The sequence below is a fragment of the Triticum dicoccoides genome, chromosome 3B (genome assembly GCF_002162155.2).
Source record: "Triticum dicoccoides isolate Atlit2015 ecotype Zavitan chromosome 3B, WEW_v2.0, whole genome shotgun sequence".
Classification (NCBI taxonomy): Eukaryota; Viridiplantae; Streptophyta; class Magnoliopsida; order Poales; family Poaceae; genus Triticum; species Triticum dicoccoides.
The window spans coordinates 266,024,034-266,051,625 of record NC_041385.1 but is presented as its reverse complement, the minus strand read 5'-3'; positions in this window follow the sequence as shown (position 1 = coordinate 266,051,625).

The window sequence follows — 27,592 nt, the reverse complement described above, 5'->3', positions numbered from 1 at the left end:
CTGGCAATGGCAGAAAGGTAAAAGTGTGTATAATCCATGGACTCAACATTAGTCAAAAGAACTCATATAATTATTGCAAAAATTTAGAAGTCATCAAAAATCAAGCACTATGCGCATGCTCCTAGGGGGATAGATTGGTAGGAAAAGACCATCGCTCGTCCCCGACCGCCACTCATAAGGATGCACAAGCCGGGTACACTTCATGTTTCAAATTTGTCACACAACTTTAACCATACGTGCATGCTATGGGACTTGCTAACTTCAACACAAGCATTCTTTAAATTCATAATCACCCAACTAGCATGACTTTAATATCACTACCTCCCTATCTCAAAACAATTATCAAGTATCAAATCGATCATAGCATCCAATTCACTTCCTATGATAGTTTTTATTATACCCAACTTGGATGCCTACCATTCTAGGACCAATTTTATAACCATAGCAAATACCATGATGTTCTAAAAGACTCTCAAAATAATTTAAGTGAAGCATGAGAGACTAGCAATTTCTACAAAAATAAGTCACCGCTGTGCTCTAAAAGATATAAGTGAAGCACTAGAGCAAAAACTATCAAGCTCAAAAGATATAAGTGAAGCACATAGAGTATTCTAGCAAATTCTAATTAAGTAGGCTTCTCCCAAAAGGTGTGTACATCAAGGATGATTGTAGTAAACTAAAAAGCAAATACTAATATAATACACGACGCTCCAAGCAAAACACATATCATGTGGCGAATAAAAATATAGCTCCAAGTAAAGTTACCAATGAACGAAGACGAAAGAGGGGATGCCTTCCCGGGGCATCCACAAGCTTAGGCTTTTGGCTATTCTTGAATATCTTGGGGTGCAATGGGCATCCCCAATCTTAGGCTTTTGCCACTCCTTATTCCATAGTCCATACAAAGCTTTACCCAAAACTTGAAAACTTCACAACACAAAATTCAATCGGAAATCTTATAAGCTCCATTAGTGAAAGAAAAGAAAACCACCACATAAGGTACTATAATGAACTCATTATTTATTTAATTTGGTGTTAAACCTACTGTATTACAACTTCTCTATGGTTTATAAACTATTTTACTAGCCATAGATGCATCAAAATAAGCAAACAACACACGAAAAACAGAATCTGTCAAAAACAGAACAATCTGTAGTAATCTGTTACTAAAGCAAACTTATGGAACTCTAAAAATCCTACCAAAATAGGAAGTCCTGGAAATTTAGTCTATGGATCAGAATCAAAAATAATCAACGCAAACACACGTTTCTGTGATTAAACAAAACTAAATGCGTGCGTGCAAAGTTTCTATTTTTTCAGCAGAATCAAATCAACTATCATCATAGGTTATCCTATAGGTTCTACTTGGCACAAACACTAATTAAAACATAAAAACACATCTAAACAGAAGGTAGAAGCCAGATTTATTACTAAACAGGAACAAAAACAAAAAACACAAATAAAATTGGGTTGCCTCCCAACTAGCGCTATCGTTTAACGCCCCTAGCTAGGCATAAAAGCGAAGATAGATCTAAGTAGTGCCATCTTTGGACTAAATTCATAAGTAGCTCGCATGATAGATTCATAAGGTAATTTGACTTTCTTTATTGGAAAGTGATCCATGCCTTTCTTTAATGGAAATTGGAATCTAATATTCCCTTCCTTCATATCAATAATCGCACCAATCGTTCTAAGGAAAGGTCTACCAAGAATTATAGGGCAAGAAAGATTGCAATCTATATCAAGAACGATAAAATCTATGGGCACCAAATTTCTATTTGCAACAATGAGAACATCATTGATCCTCCCCATTGACTTTTTAATGGTGGAATCCGCAATGTGCAAATTTAAAGAGCAATCATCAAGATCATGGAAACCTAGAATATCACATAAAGTTTTCAGAATCGTGGAAACACTAGCACCCAAATCACACTAAGCAAAAAACTCATGATCTTTAATTCTAATCTTTATAGTAGGTTCCCACTCATCATTAAGTTTTCTAGGTATATAAACTTCCAAATTAAATTTTTCATCATAAGATTGCATCAAGGCATCAACAATATGTTTGGTAAAAGCTTTATTTTGACTATAAGCATGAGGAGAATTAACAACAGATTGCAACAAGGAAATACAACCTTCTAAAGAACAACTATCATAATCAAATTCCTTGAAATCTGAGATAGTGGGTTCAATACTATTTAAATTCATGACCTCTCCAATCCCACTTTTACCAAATTTAGCATCAAGATCTAAAAACTCCGAATTCTTGGGACGCCTTCTAGGTAAAGTTGACTCATCTTCAGTCCCATAATTATCAAGATTCATATTGCAAAACAAAGATCTAATAGGGGATACATCAATAACTTTAAGATCTTCATCATTATTTTCATCTAACTTTTCTGGTTTGGCGGCCATCTTATTGACTAAGGTGGCTTGCTTATCAGAAATTTTGGCTATAGCATTTTCAAGCCGGGTAATTTGAGAGTTCACACCATAAAATTCTTTATTCATATCATCAAGCTCTTTGTTCATAAACCCCGAAAAAACCTTTTTATTCCTTAAGCTCTTTTCTGAAGAAATTATTATGCTCAAATTGCAAATTCATAAAGCTTCTAATATTTGATTCAATCTCTTCCAACCTTCTAAGAAGGTGGTCGGTACTCTTAGGCAAAGCCATAAGGACAAACAAGCACACAAGCAAACAGAAAAAGGCAAGAGAAAAGAGAGGAGGAGATTGGGAAAGAGAGGGCGAATAAAACGGCAAGGGTGAAGTGGGGGAGAGGAAAACGAGAGGCAAATGGCAAATAATGTAAATGCGAGGGAGATGGGTTTGTGATGGGTACTTGGTATGTCTTGACTTGAGAGAAGACCTCCCCGGCAACGGGGCTAGAAATCCTTCTTGCTACGTCTTGAGCTTGCGTTGGTTTTCCTTGAAGAGGAAAGGGTGATGCAGCAATAGTAGCGTAAGTATTTCCCTCTGTTTTTGAGAACCAAGGTATCAATCCAGTAGGAGGCTCCTCAAAAGTCCCATGCACCTACACAAACAAACAAAGAACTCGCAACCAACGCAATAAAGGGGTTATCAATCCTTTCACGACCACTTGCGAAAGTGAGATCTGATAGAGATAGTATGATAAGATAAATATATTTTTGGTATTTTATAATATAGATGCAAAAAATAAAGATGAAAATAAAAGTAGATTGAAAGCAAATATGATAAAAGATAGATCCGGGGGCCATAGGTTTCACTAGAGGCTTCTCTCAAGATAGCATAAGTATTAAGGTGGGTGAACAAATTACTGTCGAGCAATTGATAGAAAAGCGAATAATTATGAGATTATCTAGGCATGATCATGTATATAGGCATCACGTCCGCAACAAGTAGACCGACTCCTGCCTGCATCTACTACTACTACTCCACACATCGACCGACTCCTGCCTGCATCTAGAGTATTAAGTTCATAAAGAACAGAGTAACACATTAAGCAAGATGACATGATGTAGAGGGATAAACTCATGCAATATGATATAAACCCCATCTTTTTATCCTTGATGGCAACAATACAATACGTGCCTTGCAACCCTTTCTGTCACTGGGTAAGGACACCGCAAGATTGAACCCAAGGCTAAGCACTTCTCCCATGGCAAGAAAGATCAATCTAGTAGGCCAAATCAAACTGATAATTCAAAGAGACTTGCAAAGATAACTCAATCATAGATAAAAGAATTCAGAGGAGATTCTAATATTTCTCATAGATAAACTTGATCATAAACCCACAATTCATCGATTCTCGACAAACACACCGCAAAAAGAGTTTACATCGAATAGATCTCCACAAGAGAGGGGGAGAACATTGTATTGAGATCCCAAAAGAGAGAAGAAGCCATCTAGCTAATAACTATGGACCCGAAGGTCTGTGGTAAACAACTCACAACTCATCGGAGGGGCTATGGTGTTGATGTAGAAGCCCTCTATGGTCGATTCCCCCTCCGGCAGAGCGCCAACGAAGGCTCCAAGATGGGATCTCGCGGATACATAAGGTTACAACCGTGGAAATTGTGTTTCGTTGGCTCCCTGGATATTTTCGGGGTCGTAGGCTTATATAGGAGGAAGAAGTACGTCAGTGAAAGTGCAACTATCCCTAGGTGGTTTTGGTAATTCCTAACAACATATAGCTCATTGGGCTAATACTATTTCAAGACAAATATTTCAGGAAAGCTCAGTGAATGGCATGGCATGGATGAGGAAAGTGGATCCCTCAAAATACTAAGGATAAAAGGATTGGCTCAAGCTCAAAAGCTCAGGACTCTACATTTTATATTTTAGTGATCCAAGATCACATTGAGTCTATAGGAAAAGCCAATACTATCAAGGAGGGATGAGGTGTTGTTTAATGAGTTTCTTGCTCCACAGTGCTTAGTGATATGCTCCAAAAACCCTCAACTACTTTCTCATATCCACACATGACCTAAACCTAAAGTCAAACTTGGCCCCACCGATTCTTTCTATCCGGCGCCACCGAGTTCAGATATCATAGCCACTGCCACAAACCCTAGGCAAATCGGTCTCACCGATAGGGATCTCGGTCTCACCGAGATGGGATTGTAATCTCTCTGTTTCCCTTTGTAACGTTTCGGTCTAACCAAAGTAAGCGATCGGTCCCACCAAGATTGCAATGTAAACTCTCTGTTTACTTTTCGTAACATTTCGGCCCCACCGAAATGAGCGAACCGGTCCCAGCGAATTTACCTGACCAACTCTCTGGTTAGCTTATTACCAAAATCGGTCTCACCGAGTTTGTGTAATCGGTCTCACCGAGATTACGTTATGCCCTAAGCCTAACCATATCAGTCCTACCGAGTTGCATGTCGGTCCCATCGAAAATCCTAACGGTCACTAGGTTTACTAAATCGGTCTGACCGAGTTTGTTGATTCGGTCCCATCGAGATTGGTAAATTTTGTGTAACGGTTAGATTTTGTGTGGAGGCTATATATACCCCTCCACCTCCTCTTCATTCGTGGAGAGAGCCATCAGAACAAGCCTACACTTCCAACTTACCGTTTTTGAGAGAGAACCACCTACTCATGTGTTGAGGCCAAGATATTCCATTCCTACCATATGAATCTTGATCTCTAGGCTTCCCCAAGTTGCTTTCGACTCAAATCTTCTTTCCACCAGATCCAAATCCTGTGAGAGAGAGTTGAGTGTTGGGGAGACTATCATTTGAAGCACAAGAGCAAGGAGTTCATCATCAACACACCATTTGTTACTTCTTGGAGAGTGGTGTCTCCTAGATTGGCTAGGTGTCACTTGGGAGCCTCCGACAAGATTGTGGAGTTGAACCAAGGAGTTTTTAAGGGCAAGGAGATCGCCTACTTTGTGAAGATCTACCGCTAGTGTGGCAAGTCCTTCGTGGGCGACGGCCATGGTGGGATAGACAAGGTTGCTTCTTTGTGGACCCTCCGTGGGTGGAGCCCTCCGTGGACTCGCGCAACCGTTACCCTTCGGGTTGAAGTCTCCATCAACGTGGATGTACGATAGCACCACCTATCGGAACCACAACAAAAACATCTGTGTCTCCAATTGCGTTTGAATTCTCCAAACCCTTCCCTTTACATTCTTGCAAGTTGCATGCTTTACTTTCCGCTGCTCATATACTCTTTGCATTCTTGCTTGAATTGTGTGAAGATTGCTTGACTTGTGCTAAGATAGCTAAAATCTGCCAAAGACTAAAATTGGGAAAAGGTTAAGTTTTTAATTGGTCAAGTAGTCTAATCACCCCCCCCTCTAGACATACTTCCGATCCTACAAGTGTTATTAGAGCTTTGGTCTCCATTTGCTTTGATTTCCATAGCTTTTGGTGGTCATAGCCTTGGTTTCACAACCTAGGAGAGTATGGCGTCTAGCAATGGAAATTATCACCGTAGAGGTCCTTACTTTGATGGTACTAATTTTGCTAGTTGGAAGCATAAGATGAAAATGCATATTCTCGTACATAACCCCGCCGTTTGGGCTATTGTGTGTATTGGCTTGCAAGGTGAATTCTTTGATGGGAGAGAACCAAACCGTGAAGCCAACGCGGAAGAGTTGAAGATGCTGCAATACAACGCTCAAGCTTGTGATATCCTCTTCAACGGATTGTGCCCCGAAGAATTCAACAAAATCAGCCGTCTTGAGAATGCAAAGGAAATTTGGGATACTTTGGTTGATATGCATGAAGGTACCGACTCCGTCAAGGAATCCAAATTGGATGTGCTCCAAAGTCAACTTGACAAGTTCAAAATGAAGGATGGTGAAGGTGTCGCTGAAATGTACTCTAGGCTTGCTCTTATCACAAATGAGATTGCGGGCTTAGGAAGTGAAAAGATGACCGACAAATTCATCATCAAGAAGATCCTAAGAGCATTGGATGGAAAATATGATACCTTGTGCACATTTATCCAAATGATGCCAATTACAAGAATCTCAAGCCAACGGAGGTCATTGGAAGAATTGTTGCTCATGAGATGTCACTCAAGGATAAGGAGGAACTTCACAACAAGTCAAGTGGTGCTTACAAAGCCTCATGTGAAGCCCCTACATCATCAAGTGAGAAACAAACCTTCAATGAAGAATTGAGCTTAATGGTGAAGAACTTCAACAAATTCTACAAGAGTAGAAGCAAAGAGAGAAGCTCGAAGTCCAGGTCCTACAATGACAAAAGATCTTCCAGTCGAGAGCAATTGCTACAATTGTGGGAGACCCAAACACTATTCCAATGAGTGTACGACACCCTACAAAAGAAGAGAAGATTCTCCCAAGAGAAGAAGTAGAAGAGAAGAATCACCGCCAAGAGAGAGAAGGAGTAGAGATGATCGTTATGAACGAAGAACATCCCGGAGAAGCAAGGATTCGGGAAGGAAGGACAAGTCATCAAAGATCTACACAAAACGAAGACATCGAGCTCATGTTGGTGAATGGGTATCCGGTTCCGACTCTTAACATCACTCCGAGAGAAGCTATCACTCTGACTCCGAACATACTCAAGATGAAGGTGTTGCTGGTCTAGCACTTGTGTCAACCAACTCCTACGACATATTTGATTCACCAAATGAAGGACTTGGAAGATGCTTCATGGCTAAAGGCCCTAAGTTCTCTTAATTCTACTAATGATTCTCTTAGCCAAGTTACACTTGAGCAAGAAAATAGCTTATTGAAGGGAATTATAGAGAAAGGTGTTTACAAGAGCCTTGCCGGGAGTAAGCAATTCGAGGAAATTGTACGCAAGCAAGGAAGGCACCGGAAGAACCAATGTGTTGGTTTTGAACGAAAGTTCAATGCCAATGGAGTTGAGTGGGAAGAAGATCAATACCCCAAGACGAAGTTTGTTCCTCAACAAGAGAAGTATGATCCTACTTTCTTCAAGAGGACACAAGCTCGAGATGATATTCCACCACAAGAGCACAAGCAAAAAGGCAAGGACTTGATGCATTTGAAGAAGCTCCTAAGGCCTTGGTCAAGTGGGTTCCCAAGACTACGTCAAGTTCTACTTCATCAAGTACGACTACAACTCCAAGGTTTTCCATCAAGATGATGTGGATCCAGAAGAAGAAGAACTAGAGAATTCTTGAGGGTGACTCCACCAACATTCTTCACTCATATCATTATGGCAAGGACAAGTGCAATCAACTTCCACATCTTGCACAAGTTCAAGGAGTCACAAACCCTCTTGTTGGTAAGGCAAGGGATAAGGTAGCCTAATGCTTTCATGGACATCATCTTGCGTGTGCATCACTCTATGTCTATGGATATACTTGTTTGTTCCTTATGGGACTAACTCGTGTAGGTATTGAAAGTGCAACTCACTCCAAAGGATTGCTCCAAATGATCTTCATCAACATTGAGCATCCACATCTTCAACACCTACATGAAGTCATCATCGACAAAACCCAAGGTTAGTTCATCCCTCTAAGGGGGGATCTCACATCTAGGGGGAGCTTAACTCTAAGAATTGAGTCAAAGCAACTCTAATGGTGTGAACACATCAATGCATTATGTAAAAGTGGTAACCCCACTTGAGACCTATGATCAAATGTTCTCATTTGACTCCTAAGTCAATATACTCATATATAGATGACCTAGTCATCGTCAATTGCTTGATAGATGCTAGAATTGGTTGTGCATGCTTTGCCACATATTTTCATCTGCCATTTTATTATGTGAGCATATAGGTTGCATATTTTACTCATTCGAGGACATCCAATTGTTGCTTTGCTTGTTTGGCTTCTTTTTCTTTTGCCAAGTGGATGAACAAGAATGCCTAAGAACCTTCTCTAGCTATCTATGCTTTTCTTGTCTCAAACTCTATTCATGATACATCACAAAATTTGATCAAGTCAGATTCGAACCACTCTGTGTGAGGAGCACTCGGAGTCCCCGATTCGTCATAGACTTAAACTTCCAAAACTTCTTTATGCGTTTCGGTCTGACCGATTCTTCCATTTCGGTCATACCGAGATCACTAAGTCGATCTAGGTTTTTCAATCTCGGTGCAACCGATTTGAACTTTTCGGTCTCACCGAGTTGCTGTAACTGTCAACAGTTATGCATCTCGGTGCCACCGAGTTGTTCCACTTGGTCACACCGATAGGGTCGGGCTATGTATACTCACGGGACAAAATTTGGAAACTTTCTCCAAACCCCTTCGCCCGCGCATAGCTCGCTCTGCCACCAGGGTCTCCGGATCGTTGACTTCGTCGCCAGCCGCCTCCAGTCACTGGTTTCCGCCACCGTCAACAGAATTCAACCTCGCCATTGCCGCCATAGCGAGTTCATCGCCAAGCTAGGGTATGGACTCGATCACAGTGTTATCCCCGTCCGATTCCTTGCACATTGTGTTCATCATGATTCTTGCCACGATTGAAACTACTCCATCCAGTCAAAACAATCCATAGATTAGAAGTGAATTGAAAATTTAGGGTTAGGTTTCCGCCAAAACCATCTTGGACCCACCGAGTTGTAAAACTCGGTTCCACCGATTCGGCTAAGGCCATTGCACAAGTGATTCTCGGTCTGACCGAGAATTGCAAATCAGTGTGATCGAGTTCAGAACTTTGTGAAACCCTAGCAGTCTCGGTGCCACCAAACTGTGACTCGGTCTGACCGAGTTCACTAGTTTAGGTTCCAAAAGCTGCTTCGGTATCACCAAGTTTGCAAATCGGTTGATCCAAAATGCTTTATGTGGAAAACTAAAACTAAGTTGTTGAATCATTCTTTTGCAAAACCTCTGTATTTTGTGATGCTCATCCATTCTATCTCATCTATATCTATTCACAGGGTCAGCAGTCAGTGTTTGCAGCATGTCAGACCAAAGTGACAGCCAGAACAGGGAAGAGGAGAAGATTCATATGAGTGAGGGCACTAGTCCCTCTAGCACCTCAGATGATGGCAGCAGGAGCACCCCAAGCAACTTGCCCAAAGCTGCCACCAGGGCTAGAAGGAAGAGAACTTCAGACTCTGAGGATGAAGACTATGTGGCAGCTGAGGATGAGGCCACTTCCAAGAAGATAGTGCTCAAGAAGGAATATGGCATAGCTACAGCCACAAAGCCAGGTCTAAAAAGGAAGGTCCCTGCCAAGAGGACACATATGCTGAAAGTCAGAGCTTCAACTCGAAAACCTGAGAAATCTGATCCAAAGAGGCTGCTACTAAAGGGAATAAGATGAAGGAAAGGGTCAAGAAGACCATGGCCAGAGTTGTTGGACAACCTTCCATGATGGAAGAGGAAGAGGAAGAAGAAGCTGATGCTCCAGCACCCAAGGCACAAAAGGTTATGGGTGATGCTATTAGGTCAGGGGTTGCATCATCAAATCCCAATGAAGCACCCAAAGCTGCCTCCAAGCCCAAGATTGCACCTAAGAGGAATACCAGGAGCATACCAGCTACTGAGAAGAACAAGGCCCCAGTGCCTGAAGTTGCTGAAGAAGAAGAAGATGAAGGACGAGTTCTGAGAAAGCTGAAACCTAAGATTCCAGACCACAATGATGCTCATCCAGTGGCTGAGAACATGAAGCTGAGGAAGGATGCTAGACTCTGACAGTGGAGGTTGTCTGATCCTTATGCAATCAGGAGAAGGACTGCTGTTGACTACAGGTTCCACACTAAGGAACAACAGGATTTCTATGAGACTGTGCTGCTAGACAAGAAACCTATAGTTTGTGACATGAGGTGGGTGGACTGGAAATACATGAAGGAGAATGAGGAACACTATCCAGGTGTGTATGACAGTTTCAGTGCTTGTGGAGTTGCAGACTTTGTTGGACAGAACTTCACAAAGTGGAATGATGAGCTCATAATGTAATTCTACTCCACAGCTCACTTTTATCCTGATGGCAGAATAGTTTGGATGTCTGAAGGTACAAGGTACTAGTCCACAATTGAAGAATGGGCAAATCTGATCAATGCACCTAAAGAGAGTGAAGATGACTTGGATGTCTATGCCAAGAAGAAGAAGGATCACAATTCTATGTCACACATGTATAAGGAGATCCCAGATAAAGCTCTTGAAACTCATAAGTTTGGATTTGTACATTATCTTCTATCAGGACTGCTAACGATCAACTGGATCCTTAGGCACACTCTCTTGCCCAAGTCAGGTGAGCACAACATGATCAGAGGCCATGCAATAAACCTGCTACACATATTTGATGTGCCATAGAAGTTCAAGGTCATGAGCCTCATAGTTGAGACTATCAAGAGGACAGCAGCTGACCAGAAGAGAAGTTGTGGGTATGCCCCACAGATCCAGGAGCTGATCAACTCCAAGATGGGCACAGTCACATACTTGTTGGATAAGGAACACTTTGCTATCTATCCAGACTTTGGGGACAACCAAGTAGTCAAGAATCAAAATGAACCATCTTCAGTGCAAGCACAAGAGAAGAAGGAGAAGGCAAAGAAGGAGAAGGCTGCCAAGATGCCAACTATTGAAGAGGCATCTGAGTACTTTCTGAAGAGCAAGCAGGACCAACTAGGTTACTTGATAGCATCCACACTGAGGATTGAGAAAGGATTGGCCACCCTAACTCAAAACCAGGAGAGCCTGGAAAGAATCATGGAACAAAAATTCTATGACTTAGATGTGAAAGTAACTAAGATCCAGTCTGTTGTGGAACAACTTCAGGATGATATGCAGGAGAGGAAGGGAAAGACAACCACTGATGCGTTTGCTAGAGTGCCTAGAGCTCAGAGATCAGTTGCAGTGCCAGTGACAGACACCAGAGCCACTTCATCTGCACTAGCTACAGCTCCAGTGCAACCAGCTCCAGCACCTACTCCTCTAGCTCCATCCACATCAACTGAAGCCTTCGTCCTTGGAGTCATATCTACACCACCACATCAAGATCAAGCATGAGAGTCGATCTAGTACTATGCATTTTCTATGAACTTTTTGGTAACTTGTTGCCAAAGGGGGAGAAAAATGTATAGATCATAGGCTTCGAGAGAGAGAGTTTGCTTTTGTTCTCTCTTGTCTTTGTGGTTGAACTTTATTCGCTTTTGCTTGCTTGAGATACTACTTTATTTGCTACCTTAATGCTTGTTAGATGACAATATCCCATTTATCTTTATATGATCATTCACTTTGCTTGGTGATCAGTGCATGTATTCAATCTTTATTATTTTGAGCGCTCCACCAAGATGTATGTGACATGGAAGAGTAACCCATGAGCCTAACTCCTTGTGCATTTGCAGTCCAAAGCAAATCTTAAAACTATGCACAAATTTAGGGGGAGCTCTTGCTTATCACATACTTCTCAAAGCGACGATGTTTCTAAATCTTATTATCATTTGTCGAAGCTTTGAACTATATGTTGTCATCAATTACCAAAAAGGGGGAGATTGAAAGTGCAACTATCCGTAGGTGGTTTTGGTAATTCCTAACAACATATAGCTCATTGGGCTAATACTATTCCAAGACAAATATTTCAGGAAAGCTCAATGAATGCATGGCATGGATGAGGAAAGTGGATCCCTGAAAATACTAAGGATAAAAGGATGGGACATTCACATTTGTGCCCCTAACTCGAACCCACTACTCAAATTTACCCCTAACTTTTTGATGTGCTCAAATTTGCCCCTAGAAAGCATTTTAAGTCACAAGAATGCCCTTCCATCTGGTCAAAGTTGTTTGACCAAAACTTTGAAAATTCATAAAAAATTCATATGAACTTAGAAGAATGCAAAATAAGACATCAAAATGCTCATAAAAACAACACCTATATGCACATGTCATTTACGTTCATGAAAAAAGCACTCTTTAAAGCTTTTTAGGGTTTATAACATTAAAAAACAATTTAGGGTGAATGCAAATAAATGCGCATGTAGGTGAGGAACATAAATGACATGCGCGTATAGGTGATGTTTGTATGAACATTTGGATATCTTATTTGCATTTTTCTGACTTCGTATGAATTTGTTATGAATTTTCAAAGTTTTGGTCAAACAACTTTGACCAGATGGAAGGGCATTCCTGCGACTTAAAATGCTTTTTAGGGGCAAATTTGAGCATATCAAAAATTTAGGGGTAAATCTGAGAGTGGGCGCAAATTAGGGCATTAATGTAAATGTCCCTAAAAGGATTGGCTCAAGCTCAAAACCTCAGGACTCTACATTTTATATTTTAGTGATCCAAGATCACATTGAGTCTATAGGAAAAGCCAATACTATCAAGGAGGGATGAGGTGTTGCTTAATGAGTTTCTTGCTCCACAGTGCTTAGTGATATGCTCCAAAAACCCTCAACTACTTTCTCATATCCACACATGACCTAAACCTAAAGTCAAACTCGGCCCCACCGATTCTTTCTGTCCGGCGCCACCGAGTTCAGATGTCATAGCCACTGCCACAAACCCTAGGCAAATCGGTCTCACCGATAGGGATCTTGGTCTCACCAAGATGGGATTGTAATCTCTCTGTTTCCCTTCGTACCATTTCGGTCTAACCGAAGTGAGCGATCGGTCCCACCGAGATTGCAATGTAAACTCTTTGTTTCCTTTTTGTAACATTTCGGTCCCACCGATATGAGCGAACCGGTCCCATCGAGTTTACCTGACCAACTCTCTGGTTAGCTTATTACCAAAATCGATCTCACCGAGTTTGTGTAATCGGTCTCATCGAGATTATGTTATGCCCTAACCCTAACCATATTGGTCCTACCGAGTTGCATGTCGGTCCCACCGAAAATCCTAGCGGTCACTAGGTTTACTAAATCGGTCTGACCGAGTTTGTTGATTCGGTCCCACCGAGATTGGTAAATTGTGTGTAACGGTTAGATTTTGTGTGGAGGTTATATATACCCCTCCACCTCCTCTTCATTCGTGGAGAGAGCCATCAGAACAAGCCTACACTTCCAACTTACCGTTTCTGAGAGAGAACCAACTACTCATGTGTTGAGGCCAAGATATTCCATTCCTACCATATGAATCTTGATCTCTAGCCTTCCCCAAGTTGCTTTCCACTCAAATCTTCTTTCCACCAGATCCAAATCCTGTGAGAGAGAGTTGAGTGTTGGGGAGGCTATCATTTGAAGCATAAGAGCAAGAAGTTCATCATCAACACACCATTTGTTACTTCTTGGAGAGTAGTGTCTCCTAGATTGGCTAGGTGTGACTTGGGAGCCTCCGACAAGATTGTGGAGTTGAACAAAGGAGTTTGTAAGCGCAAGGAGATCGCCTACTTCGTGAAGATCTACCGCCAGTGAGGCCAGTCCTTCGTGGGCGACGGCCATGGTGGGATAGACAAGGTTGCTTCTTCGTGGACCCTTCGTGGGTGGAGCCCTCCGTGGACTCGCGCAACCGTTACCCTTCGTGGGTTGAAGTCTCCATCAACGTGGATGTACGATAGCACCACCTATCGGAACCACGACAAAAACATCAGTGTCTCCAATTGCGTTTGAATTCTCCAAACCCTTCCCTTTACATTCTTGCAAGTTGCATGCTTTACTTTCCGCTGCTCATATACTCTTTGCATGCTTGCTTGAATTGTGTGAAGATTGCTTGACTTGTGCTAAGATAGCTAAAATCTGCCAAAGACTAAAATTGGGAAAATGTTAAGTTTTTAATTGGTCATGTAGTCTAATCACCCCCCCTCTAGACATACTTCCGATCCTACAGTCGGTGGCCGCCCGAGGGGCCCACGAGACAGGGGGCACGCCCTGTCGGGGTGGGCGAGCCCTCCTATCTCGTGGCCGCCTCGGCTGCTTCTTGACTTGCACTCCAAGTCCTCTGGATCACGTTCATTCCAAATATCACGTTCCCGAAGGTTTCATTCCGTTTGGACTCTGTTTGATATTCTTTTTTTCGAAATACTGAAATAGGCAAAAAAAACAGCAATACGGGTTGGGCCTCCGGTTAGTAGGTTAGTCCCAAAAATGAGATAAATGTGTAAAATAAAGCCCATAAATATCCAAAAGGCGTAATATAATAGCATGGAACAATAAAAAATTATAGATACATTAGAGACGTATCAGATTCATCCCCGTAGCTTCCATCCCCACCTGTAACATTGACCCCGTCCATCCCATGCTCCGGCCGCTACCATTTAGTCGACCCGCACTTCAGCCGCCATAGATGGGAGTTCGCCCCGTCCACGCACGCGCTCGACCGTCCACACATGGCCGCGCTCGCGCCGTGCCTACCGTTGCTCCCCTATCTCGGTTGGCCACGCTCGTCGCGAGCTCCCAGCTGCCCCAACCGCGCCCGCCGGCGCGTTCTGCATCGTCATGCATGCCCGGGTCGTGCCCCGCACGCAGCTGTTGTGCTACTGTAGTGCTTCTCGTCTGCTGCTTTGATGCTTGCCTCGCCGCTGCTGTTGCCCTTGTTGTTGCCGCTACGTTGCTGCTCCTGCTACTGCACTATTGCTGCTCCTCGCACTGCTGATGCTCTGCTTGCTGCTCTTGCCGTTGCTCGCCGATGCTCTGCTGCTAGTGCTTGCTGCGATGCTTCTCTATCCTCCTGTCGCTGCTCTTCTAGTGATGCTTACTACTGCTCTATCTCCCATGCTACGGCTCATTGCTGCTGCTACTACTCTTTGCTACTGCCTGCTGCTGCCAATGCAAGCCGTGGCCGCTATGCACTCCTGTGCATGCGTGCCTATCTACTACCCAGCATGGCCGCCCAAGTTAGATTAGTCTAGGAACATACTACCTCCGACCTGCTTTATTGGTTCCCATTGTATTTCGTGCCAAATTTTGACCAAAAAATTGACTAACAAAATATTAATGCATGTCAACAAAAATTATATAATTAGATTCATATTTGAACATATTTTTCATTGATATAATTTTTTTACATGCGTGAACATTTTGCTAGTTAAATTTATTGTTAAAATTTAGCACGGTATACAATGGGGACCAATAAACCAGGACGAAGGTAGTATTAGGTTAGTTTATTTGTTTAATTAGTCCAAATGTGTAGATTTCATGTGGCCCCTTCTAGATTAATTTAGTCTAGCTACTTTTATTAGTACATGTGACATGTGGGTCCCCTAGAGATTAAACAAAATAACCAAAATCTAAATTACCGACTATCTATGACAGTTGGGTCGTGTCGGCACCGTTGACTTTGACTAGTCAACTCTAACTGGGTTGTTGACTTTGACTCTGGCCCCACTTGGCAGTCAAACGGCCACAATGGTAGTGTACACACCCTTGGTACATCTAGTTTTTAGCATTTATTTTTTTAAATAAAAGTTTTCCATAAAATCTTTAATCTTTGAAAAGTCATATAAAATAATCTGTAATTTGGATGAAAATACTTTATACATGAAAGTTGCTTAGAACGACGAGACAAATCCGAATACACGGTCCGTTTGTCAGCCACACGTCCGTAGCATAGCGAACCTGCAACAATCCACCTCCGGTTCATCTGTCCAAAAACGCAAAACATCGGGAATACTTTCTCGGATGTTTTCCGCCTTCGCCAGTAACACCTAGTACTGCGTTAGGTCACCTATAGCACCGCGTATTGCGATGTTATGCTTTATGATGCTTTGATTGCTCTGTTATTTATGGTGTTCCCCCTCCGTTACTTCTTTTCGGTAGGCCCCGAGACCGCGGTTGAACCAATGATCGATTACTTCACCTTCGAGGGTCCGTTTCTGTCTGCAGAGAAATCAGGCAAGCCCCCCCTGATCACCCGATATCGCCTATTCCTACTCTCTAATGCTTGCATTAGAGTAGCGTAGCATGCTACTGCTTTCGGTTAATCTTATTCTGTTGCATAGCCTGTCATTGTTGCTACAGTTGTTGATACCTTACCTGCAATCCTAAATGCTTAGTATAGGATGCTAGTTTGTCATCTGTGGCCCTACATTCTTGTCCATCTTCCATGCTATACTATCGGGCCATGATCACTTAGGAGGTGATCACAGGTATATACATACATACATATCATATATAATATTCAGACGGTGACTAAAGTCGGGTCGGCTCGTAGAGTACCCGCAAGTGATTCGGAGATGGTGGCTGAAGGGGCAGGTGGTTCCATCTAGGTAGTGATGGATCTGGGTTCCCGACAGCCCCCTGATGGTTACTTTGAGGCGGAGCGACGGGGCAGGTTGAGACCACCTAGGCGAGAGGTGGGCCTGGCCTTGGTCGGCGTCCGCGGTTACTTCAAAATAACACGCTTAACAAGATATTGGTATTTGATCTGAGTCTGGCCACTGGCCTATATGCACTAACCAACTACGCGAGAATAGTTATGGGCACTCGACGTTGTGGTATCAGCCGAAGCCTTCTTGACGTCAGCGACTAAGCGGCGCGCGCCGGGTTGGACTGGAACGCCTACTCTTGTATAAGGGAGGCTAGGTCTGCTCACTGACTGCGTTTGCAACGTGCAGGTGTGCAATGGGCAATGGGCCCAGACCCCTGCGCGCATAGGATTTAGACCGGCGTGCTGACCTCTTTGTTGTGCCTAGGTAGGGCAGCGACGTGTTGATCTTCTGAGGCCGGGCATGACCCAGAAAAGTGTGTCCGACCAGAGGGATCGAGCATGTAGGGTTATGTGGTGCACCCCTGCAGGGAAGTTTATCTATTCGAATAGCCGTGTCCCTCGGTAAAAGGACGACCCGGAGTTGTACCTTGACCTTATGACAACTAGAACCGGATACTTAATAAAACACACCCATACAAGTTCCAGAGACATCCCGGTGATCGCTTTCCCACAGGGTGACGAGGGGAGGATCGCCGGGGTAGGATTATGCTATGCGATGATACTTGGCGAACTTACCATCTATTCTCTTCTACATGCTGCAAGATGGAGGCTGCCAGAAGCATAGTCTTCGATAGGACTAGCTATCCCCCTCTTATTCTGGCATTTAGTAGTTCAGTCCATCGATATTGCCCCTTTACATATATATCCATGCATATGTAGTGTAGATCCTTGCTTGCGAGTACTTTGGATGAGTACTCACGGTTGCTTTGCTCCCCCTTTCCCCCATTCTTCCATTTCTTCTCGGATGTCGCAATCAGATGCTGGAGCCCAGGAGCCAGGCACCACCGTCGACGACGACCCCTACTACACCGAGGGTGCCTACTACTACGTGCAGGCCGCCGACGACTAGGAGTAGTTTAGGAGGATCCCAGGCAGGAGCCTTCTCCTCTTTCGATCTGTATCCCAGTTTGTGCTAGCCATCTTATGACAACTTGTTTAACTTATGTATGTACTCAGATATTATTGCTTTCGCTGAGTCGTTTATGTTCGAGCACTTGTATTTGAGCCCTCGAGGCCACTGGCTTGTAATATTATGCTTGTATGACTTATTTTGCTTTTAGAGTTGTGTTTGTTGGGGAACATAGTAATTTCAAAAAAATTCCTACGCACACGCAAGATCATGGTGATGCATAGCAACGAGAGGGGAGAGTGTGTCCACGTACCCTCATGGACCGAAAGCGGAAGCGTTAGCACAACGTGGTTAATGTAGTCGTACGTCTTCACGGCCCGACCGATCAAGCACTGAAACTACGACACCTCCGAGTTCTAGCACACGTTCAGCTCGATGACGTCCCACGAACTCCAATCCAGCCGAGTGTCGAGGGAGAGTTCCGTCAGCACAACAGCATGGTGACGATCTTGATGTTCTACCGTCGCAGGGCTTCGCCTAAGCACCGCTACAATATTATCGAGGTGGACTATGGTGGAGGGGGGCACCCCACACGGCTAAGAGATCCAAGGGATCAATTGTTGTTGTTGTGCCTAGAGGTGCCCCCCTGCCCCCGTATATAAAGGATCAAGGGGGGAGGGGGCGGCCGGCCTAGGAGGGGGCGCGCCAAGGGGAGTCCTACTCCCACCGGGAGTAGGACTCCGTCCTTCCTTGTTGGAGTAGGAGAAGGGGAAAGAGGGGGGAGGAAGAAGGAAAAGGGGGCTGCGCCCCTTGTCCAATTCGGACCAGAGGGGGGCGCAGGCCTCCTTCCTTTTGGTCTCTCTCCTCTATTCCCGTATGGCCCAATAAGGCCCATATACTCCCCGGCGAATTCCCGTAACTCTCCACTACTCCGAAAAATACCCGAATCACTCGGAACCTTTCCGAAGTCCGAATGTAGTCGTCCAATATATCGATCTTTACGTCTCGACCATTTCGAGACTCCTCGTCATGTCTCCGATCTCATCCGGGACTCCGAACTCCTTCGGTACATCAAAACTCATAAACTCATAATATAACTGTCATCGAAACCTTAAGCGTGCGGACCCTACGGGTTCGAGAACAATGTAGACATGACCGAGACACGTCTCCGGTCAATAACCAATAGCGGAACCTGGATGCTCATATTGGCTCCCACATATTCTACGAAGATCTTTATCGGTCAGACCGCATAACAACATACGTTGTTCCCTTTGTCATCGTTATGTTACTTGCCCGAGATTTGATCGTCGGTATCCAATACCTAGTTCAATCTCGTTACCGGCAAGTCTGTGTACTCGTTCCATAATACATCATCCCGCAACTAACTCATTAGTTGCAATGCTTGCAAGGCTTAAGTGATGTGTATTACCGAGAGGGCCCAGAGATACCTCTCCGACAATCGGAGTGACAAATCCTAATCTCGAAATACGCCAACCCAACATGTACCTTCGGAGACACCTGTAGAGCTCCTTTATAATCACCCAGTTACGTTGTGACGTTTGGTAGCACACAAAGTGTTCCTCCGGTAAACGGGAGTTGCATAATCTCATAGTCATAGGAACATGTATAAGTCATGAAGAAAGCAGTAGCAACATACTAAACGATCAAGTGCTAAGGCTAACGGAATGGGTCAAGTCAATCACATCATTCTCCTAATGATGTGATCCCGTTAATCAAATAACAACTCATGTCTATGGTTAGGAAACTTAACCATCTTTGATTAATGAGCTAGTCAAGTAGAGGCATACTAGTGACATTATGTTTGTCTATGTATTCACACATGTATTATGTTTCCGGTTAATACAATTATAGCATGAATATTAAACATTTATCATGAAATAAGGAAATAAATAATAACTTTATTATTGCCTCTAGGGCATATTTCCTTCAGTCTCCCACTTGCACTAGAGTCAATAATCTAGTTCACATCATCATGTGATTTAACACCAATATTCGCATCTGTATGTGATTAATACCCATAGTTCACATCGTCATGTGATCAACACCCAAAGGGTTTACTAGAGTCAATAATCCAGTTCACATCGCTATGTGATTAACACCCAAAGAGTACTAAGGTATGATCATGTTTTGCTCATGAGAGAAGTTTAGTCAACGGGTCTGTCACATTCAGAGTCGTATGTATTTTGCAAATATTCTATGTCTTCAATGCTCTGCACGGAGCTACTCTAGCTAATTGCTCCCACTTTCAATATGTATCCAGATTGAGACTTAGAGTCATCTGGATCAGTGTAAAAGTTTGCATCGATGTAACTTTTACGACGAACTCTTTTATCACCTCCATAATCGAGAAACATCTCCTTAGTCCTCACTAAGGATATTCTTGACTGCTGTCTAGTGATCTACTATTAGATCAAAATTGTATTCCTTTGCCAAACTCAGAGCAAGGTATACAATAAGTCTGGTATACATCATAGCATACTTTATAGAACCTATGACTGAGGCATAGGGAATGACTTTCATTCTTCTTTTCTATTTTCCGCCGTGGTCGGGATTTGAGTCTTACTCAATTTCACACATTTGCAACAAAGGCAAGAACTCTTTCTTTGACTGTTCCATTTTGAACTATTTCAAAATCTTGACAAGGTATGTACTTATTGAAAAACTTATCAAGCGTCTTGATCTATCTCAATAGATCTTGATGCTCAATATGTAAGTAGCTTTACTAAGGTATTTATTTTTAAAGAACTCCTTTCAAATACTCCTTTATGCTTTCCAGAAAAATTCTACATCATTTCTGATCAACAATATGTTACTCACATATATTTATCAGAAAGGCGGTAGTGCTCCCACTCACTTTATTGTAAATACAGGCTTCACCGCAAGTCTGTATAAAACTATATGCTTTGATCAACTTATCAAAGCGTATATTCCAACTCTGAGATGCTTGCACCAGTCCATAGATGGATTGCTGGAGCTTGCACATTTTGTTAGCATCTTTAGAATTGACAAAACCTTCTAGTTGCATCATATGCAACTCTTCTTTAATAAATCCATTAAGGAATGCAGTTTTGACATCCATTTGCCAGATTTCATAAAATGTGGCAATTGCTAACATGATTCGGACAGACTTAAGCATCGTTAAGAGTGAGAAAATCTCATCATATTCAACACCTTGAACTTGTCGAAAACCTTTTGCAACAAGTCGAGCTTTGTAGATAGTAACACTACTATCAGTGTCCGTCTTCCTCTTGAAGATCCATTTATTTAACTTGACTTGCTGATCATCGAGCAAGTCAACCAAAGTCCACACTTTGTTCTCATATATGGATCCTATCTCAGATTTTATGGCCTCAAGCCATTTCGCGGAATCTGGGCTCATCATTGCTTCCTCATAGTTCGTAGGTTCATCATGGTCTAGTAACATGACTTCTAGAACAGGATTACCGTACCACTTTGGTGCGGATCTTATTATGGAAGACCTACGAGGTTCGGTAGTAACTTGATCTGAAGCTTCATGATCATCACCATTAGCTTCCTCACTAATTGGTGTAGGAATCACAGGAACTGATTTCTGTGATGAACTACTTTCCAATAAGGGAGCAGGTATAGTTACCTCATCAAGTTCTACTTTCCTCCCACTCACTCCTTTCGAGAGAAACTCCCTCTCTAGAAAGGATCCATTCTTAGCAACAAAGATTTTGCCTTCGGATCTGTGATAGAAGGTGTACCCAATAGTTACCTTTGGGTATTCTATGAAGACGCACTTCTCCGATTTGGGTTCGAGCTTATCAGGTTGAAACTTCTTCACATAAGCATCGCAGCCCCAAAATTTAAGAAACGACAACTTTGGTTTCTTGCCAAACCACAGTTAATAAGGTGTCGTCTCAATGGATTTTTGATGGTGCCCTATTTAAAGTGAATGCAACTGTCTCTAATGCATAACCCCATAATGATAGTGGTAAATCGTAAGAGACATCATAGATCGCACCATATCCAATAAAGTGCGGTTACGACGTTCGGACACACCATAACGCTGTGGTGTTCCATGTGGCGTGAGCTGTGAAACTATTCCACATTGTTTTATATGAAGGCCAAACTCGTAACTCAAATATTCTTCTCCACGATCAGATAGTAGAAACTTTATTTTCTTGTTACGATGATTCTTCACTTCACTCTGAATTTCTTTGAACATTTCAAATGTTTCAGACTTGTGTTTTATTAAGTAGATATACCCATATCTGCTCAAATCATCTGTGAAGGTCAGAAAATAATGATACTCGCCACGAGCATCAACACTCATTGGATCGCATACATCGATATGTACTATTTCCAATAAATCAGTAGCTTGTTCCATTGTTCTGGAGAACGGAGTTTTAGTCATCTTGCCCAAAAGGCACGGTTCGCAAACATCAAATGATTCATAACCAAGTCATTCCAAAAATCCATCTTTATGGAGTTTCTTCATGCACTTTACACCGATTTGACCCAAACGGTAGTGCCACAAATAAGTTGCACTATCATTATTAACTTTGCATCTTTTGGCATCAATATTATGAATATGTGTATCACTATGATCGAGATCCAACAAACTATTTTCATTGGGTGTATGACCATCGAAGGTTTTATTCATGTAAATAGAACAACAATTATTCTTTGACTTTAAATGAATAACCATATCGCAATGAACATGATCAAATCATATTCATTTTCAACGCAAACGCCAAATAACATTTATTTAGGTTTAACACTAATCCTGAAAGTGTAGAGAGTGTGCGATGATGATCATATCAATCTTGGAACTACTTCCAACACTCATCGCCACGTCACCCTCAACTAGTCTTTGATTATTCTGTAACTCCTATTTCGACTTACTAATATTTAGCAACCGAACAAGTATCAAATACTCAGGGGCTACTATAAACACTAGTAAAGTACACATCAATAACATGTATATCAAATATACCCTTGTTCACTTTGCCATCCTTCTTATCCACCAAATATTCAGGGCATTTCCGCTTCCAGTGACCATTTCCTTTGCAGTGTAAGCACTCAGTTTCAGGCTTTGGTCCAGCTTTGGGATTCTTTGCGGGAATGACAACTTGCTTGCCATTCTACTTGAAGTTCCCTTTTCTTTCCCTTTGCCCTTTTCTTGAAACTAGTGGTCTTGTCAATCATCAACACTTGATGCTCTTTCTTGATTTCTACATTCATCGATTTCAGCATCACGAAGAGCTTGGGAATCGTTTTCGTCATCCCTTGCATTATAGTTCATCACGAAGTTCCAGTAACTTGGTGATGGTGACTAGAGAACTCTGCCAATCACTATCTTATCTGGAAGATTAACTCCCACTTGATTCAAGCGATTGTAGTACTCAGATAATCTAAGTACTTGCTCACTAGTTTAGCAATTCTCCTCTATCTTCTAGGCGAAGTATTTGTCAAAGGTCTCATACCTCTTGACATGGGCATGAGTCTGAAATACCAATTTCATCTCTTGAAACATCTTATATGTTCCATGACGTTTCAAAAACGTTTTTGTAGTCCCGGTTCTAAGCCATAAAGCATGGTGCACAAAACTATCAAGTAGTCATCATATTGAGCTAGCCAAACGTTCATAACATCTGCATCTGCTCCTGCAATAGGTCTGTCAACTAGCGGTGCATCAAGGACATAATTCTTCTGTGCAGCAACGAGGATAATCCTCAGATCATGGATCGAATCTGCATCATTGCTACTAACATCTTTCAACATAGTTTTCTCTAGGAACACATATAAAAACATAGGGAAGCAAAAACATAGGGAAGCAACAACATGAGCTATTGATCTACAACATAATTTGCAAAATACTACCAGGACTAAGTTCATGATAAATTAAAGTTCAATTAATCATATTACTTAAGGACTCCCACTAAGACAGACATCTGTCTAGTCATCTAAGTGATCACGTGATCCAAATCAACTAAACCATGTCCGATCATCACGTGAGATGGAGTAGTTTTCAATGGTGAACATCACTATGTTGATCATATCTACTATATGATTCACGTTCGACCTTTCGGTCTCCGTGTTCCGAGGCCATATCTGTATATGCTAGGCTCGTCAAGTTTAACCTGAGTATTCCGCAATTGCAACTGTTTTGCACCCATTGTATTTGAACGTAGAGCCTATCACACCAGATCATCACGTGGTGTCTCAGCACGAAGAACTTTCGCAATGGTGCATACTCAGGGAGAATAATTCTTGATAATTAGTGAGAGATCATCTTAAAATGCTACCGTGAAACATAACAGAATAAGATGTATAACAGATAAACATCATATGTAATCAAAATATGTGACATGATATGGCCATGATCATCTTGCGCCTTTGATCTCCATCTCCAAAGTACTGTCATGATCTCTATCGTCACCGGCACGACACCATGATCTTCATCATCTTGATCTATATCAATGTGCCGTTACATGGTCGTCTCGCCAACTATTGCTCTTCCAACTATTGCTATCGCATAGCGATAAAGTAAAGCAATTATTTGGCACTTGAATCTTATGAAACAAAGAGACAACCATAGGGCTTCTGCCAGTTGCCGATAGCTTCAACAAAACATGATCATCTCATACAACAACTTATATCTCATCACGTCTTGACCATATCACATCACAACATGCCCTGCAAAAACAAGTTAGACGTCCTCTACTTTGTTGTTGCAAATTTTACGTGGATGCTATGGGCTGAGGAAGAACCGTTCTTACCTACGCATCAAAACCACAATGATAGTTCGTCAAGTTAGTGTTGTTTTAACCTTCTCAAGGACCGGGCGTAGCCACAATCGGTTCAACTAAAGTTGGAGAAACTGACACCCGCCAGCCACTTGTGTGCAAAGCACGTCGGTAGAACCAGTCTTGCATAAGCGTACGCATAATGTCGGTCCAGGCCGCTTCATCCAACAATACCGCCGAACCAAAGTATGACATGCTGGTAAGCAGTATGACTTGTATCGCCCACAACTCACTTGTGTTCTACTCGTGCATATAACATCAACGCATAAAACCTAGGCTCGGATGCCACTGTTGGGGAACGTAGTAATTTCAAAAAAATTCCTACGCACACGCAAGATCATGATTATGCATAGCAACGAGAGGGGAGAGTGTGTCCACGTACACTCGTAGACCAAAAGCGGAAGCGTTAGCACAACGTGGTTGATGTAGTCGTACGTCTTCAGGGCCCGACCGATCAAGCAATGAAACTACGGCACCTCCGAGTTCTAGCACACGTTCAGCTCGATGACGTCCCTCGAACTCCGATCTAGCCGAGTGTCGAGGGAGAGTTCTGTCAGCACGATGGCATGGTGATGATCTTGATGTTCTACCATCGCAGGGCTTCACCTAAGCACCGCTACAATATTATCGAGGTGGACTATGGTGGAGGGGGGCACCGCACACGACTAAGAGATCCAAGGGATCAATTGTTGTTTTTGTGCCTAGAGGTGCCCCCCTGCCCCCGTATATAAAGGATCAAGGGGGGAGGGGGCGGCCGGCCTAGGAGGGGGCGCGCCAAGGGGAGTCCTACTCCCACCGGGAGTAGGACTCCCTCCTTCCTTGTTGGAGTAGGAGAAGGGGAAAGAGGGGGGGGAGGAAGAAGGAAAAGGGGGCTGCGCCCCTTGTCCAATTCGAACCAGAGGGGGGCGTAGGACTCCTTCCTTTTGGCCTCTCTCCTCTATTCCCGTATGGCCCAATAAGGCCCATATACTCCCCGGTGAATTCCTGTAACTCTCCGCTACTGCGAAAAATACCCGAATCACTCGGAACCTTTCCGAAGTTCGAATGTAGTCGTCCAATATATCGATCTTTACGTCTCGACCATTTCGAGACTCCTCGTCATGTTCCCGATCTCATCCGGGACTCCGAACTCCTTCGGTACATCAAAACTCATAAACTCATAATATAACTGTGATCGAAACCTTCAGCATGCGGACCCTACGGGTTCGAGAACAATGTAGACATGACCGAGACACGTCTCTGGTCAATAACCAATAGCGGAACCTGGATGCTCATATTGACTCCCACATATTCTACGAAGATCTTTATCGGTCAGACCGCATAACAACATACGTTGTTCCCTTTGTCATCGGTATGTTACTTGCCCGAGATTTCATCGTCGGTATCCAATACCTAGTTCAATCTCGTTACCGGAAAGTCTCTTTACTCCTTCCGTAATACATCATCCCGCAACTAACTCATTAGTTGCAATGCTTGCAAGGCTTAAGTGATGTGTATTACGAGAGGGCCCAGAGATACCTCTCCGACAACCGGAGTGACAAATCCTAATCTCGAAATACGCCAATCCAACATGTACCTTCGAGACACCTGTAGAGCTCCTTTATAACCACCCAGTTACGTTGTGACGTTTGGTAGCACACAAAGTGTTCCTCCGGTAAACGGGAGTTGCATAATCTCATAGTCATAGGAACATGTATAAGTCATGAAGAAAGCAGTAGCAACATACTAAACGATCAAGTGCTAAGGCTAACGGAATGGGTCAAGTCAATCACATCATTCTCCTAATGATGTGATCCCGTTAATCAAATAACAACTCATGTCTATGGTTAGGAAACTTAACCATCTTTGATTAATGAGCTAGTCAAGTAGAGGCATACTAGTGACATTATGTTTGTCTATGTATTCACACATGCATTATGTTTCTAGTTAATACAATTATAGCATGAATAATAAACATTTATCATGAAATAAGGAAATAAATAATAACTTTATTATTGCCTCTAGGGCATATTTCCTTCAGTGTTGTGATATCTTCCCGTGAGTCCCTGATCTTGATCGTACACGTTTGCGTGCATCATTAGTGTATGATTGAATCGGGGGTGTCACAGGCCTTCAGCTCTTGCTGGGCCTCGGCAAACCAGGTTTGCATGTGAGCAATGCGCTCCTGGAAATCTGCCTCTGCTCTGTTGATGACCGCTATCCTGGAGTCCAGCTTCTCCTTGCGAGCACGGTGAAGCGCCTGAAGCTTCTACAAGTTGACGCTCATGGATTGGAGGAGCTAGTCTTCTTTGGATCCGCTGCCACTGGCGCTCGGCCCGTCAACAACCTGGAGCCTGGCAGCGGCAAGGATTTCTTCATCAAAAGCCTCCCCTTCGGTTGGCTCTCCGGTGCTCGCCATTCCTGGGATGCTGACAAATAGATCATCGCCCACCTTCAAGTATCTGCTTGGGGCGGGGGCTTCAGAGGTTGATGGTTGATCATCAACCACCTTCTTCCCGGCAGCGGAGGGCTCCGGGACCGGTGCAGCGCTAGGCGCTCCTGCGACAGAATTGTCGTCAGTACGGTCGCTGGTCTCCCTGATAGCCTCCCTGATAGACCCCATGGTGGCCTCTTCGTGCGTGTCCTTGGCGGCTTCATCGGCAGCAACCTTGGCATCCTTAGCGGCAATGTCCTTGGTGGTCTCCTCAATGATGGCCTCGACATGGGGTTCTAAAAGCCGAAAGGGAAAATGAGGCAAAACCAAAGTCAAAACTCAGAATAGAAAGAAACAGAAAGAAAGTCGCATGGCGAAGATGGCAAGGGACAGAAGGCAGGCGTCTTACCTATGACAAGCTGAGGAGGAGTGGTTCCCTCCCCGGCAACGCTCGTTGCTGGGACAGAGCCATCGGCGCCTGTGCTCATTGTCTCTTCCTCCATGCGTGTGGGCTTGTTGGTGGATGCCCTTGCTGGGGACATCCCCTGGGCGACGTGGTTGACGGGGGCGGCATGTCGGGGGTGGCCCTCAATGGCTCCTCATGTTGCTGCTCTCCTCCTACGAACCCGGCAAGGTTAGCACTGAAGATGCACACCGCAATGCTCGCCAGCGGGAAATGAGTAATGGACTCATGCTGGGGGCTGGATTGGGGGCTATGTTGAGGGCTGGTGTCCGGGATGATTGTGATCGTCATCGGTGCACTTGAAGTGCTTGCCGGGGGCT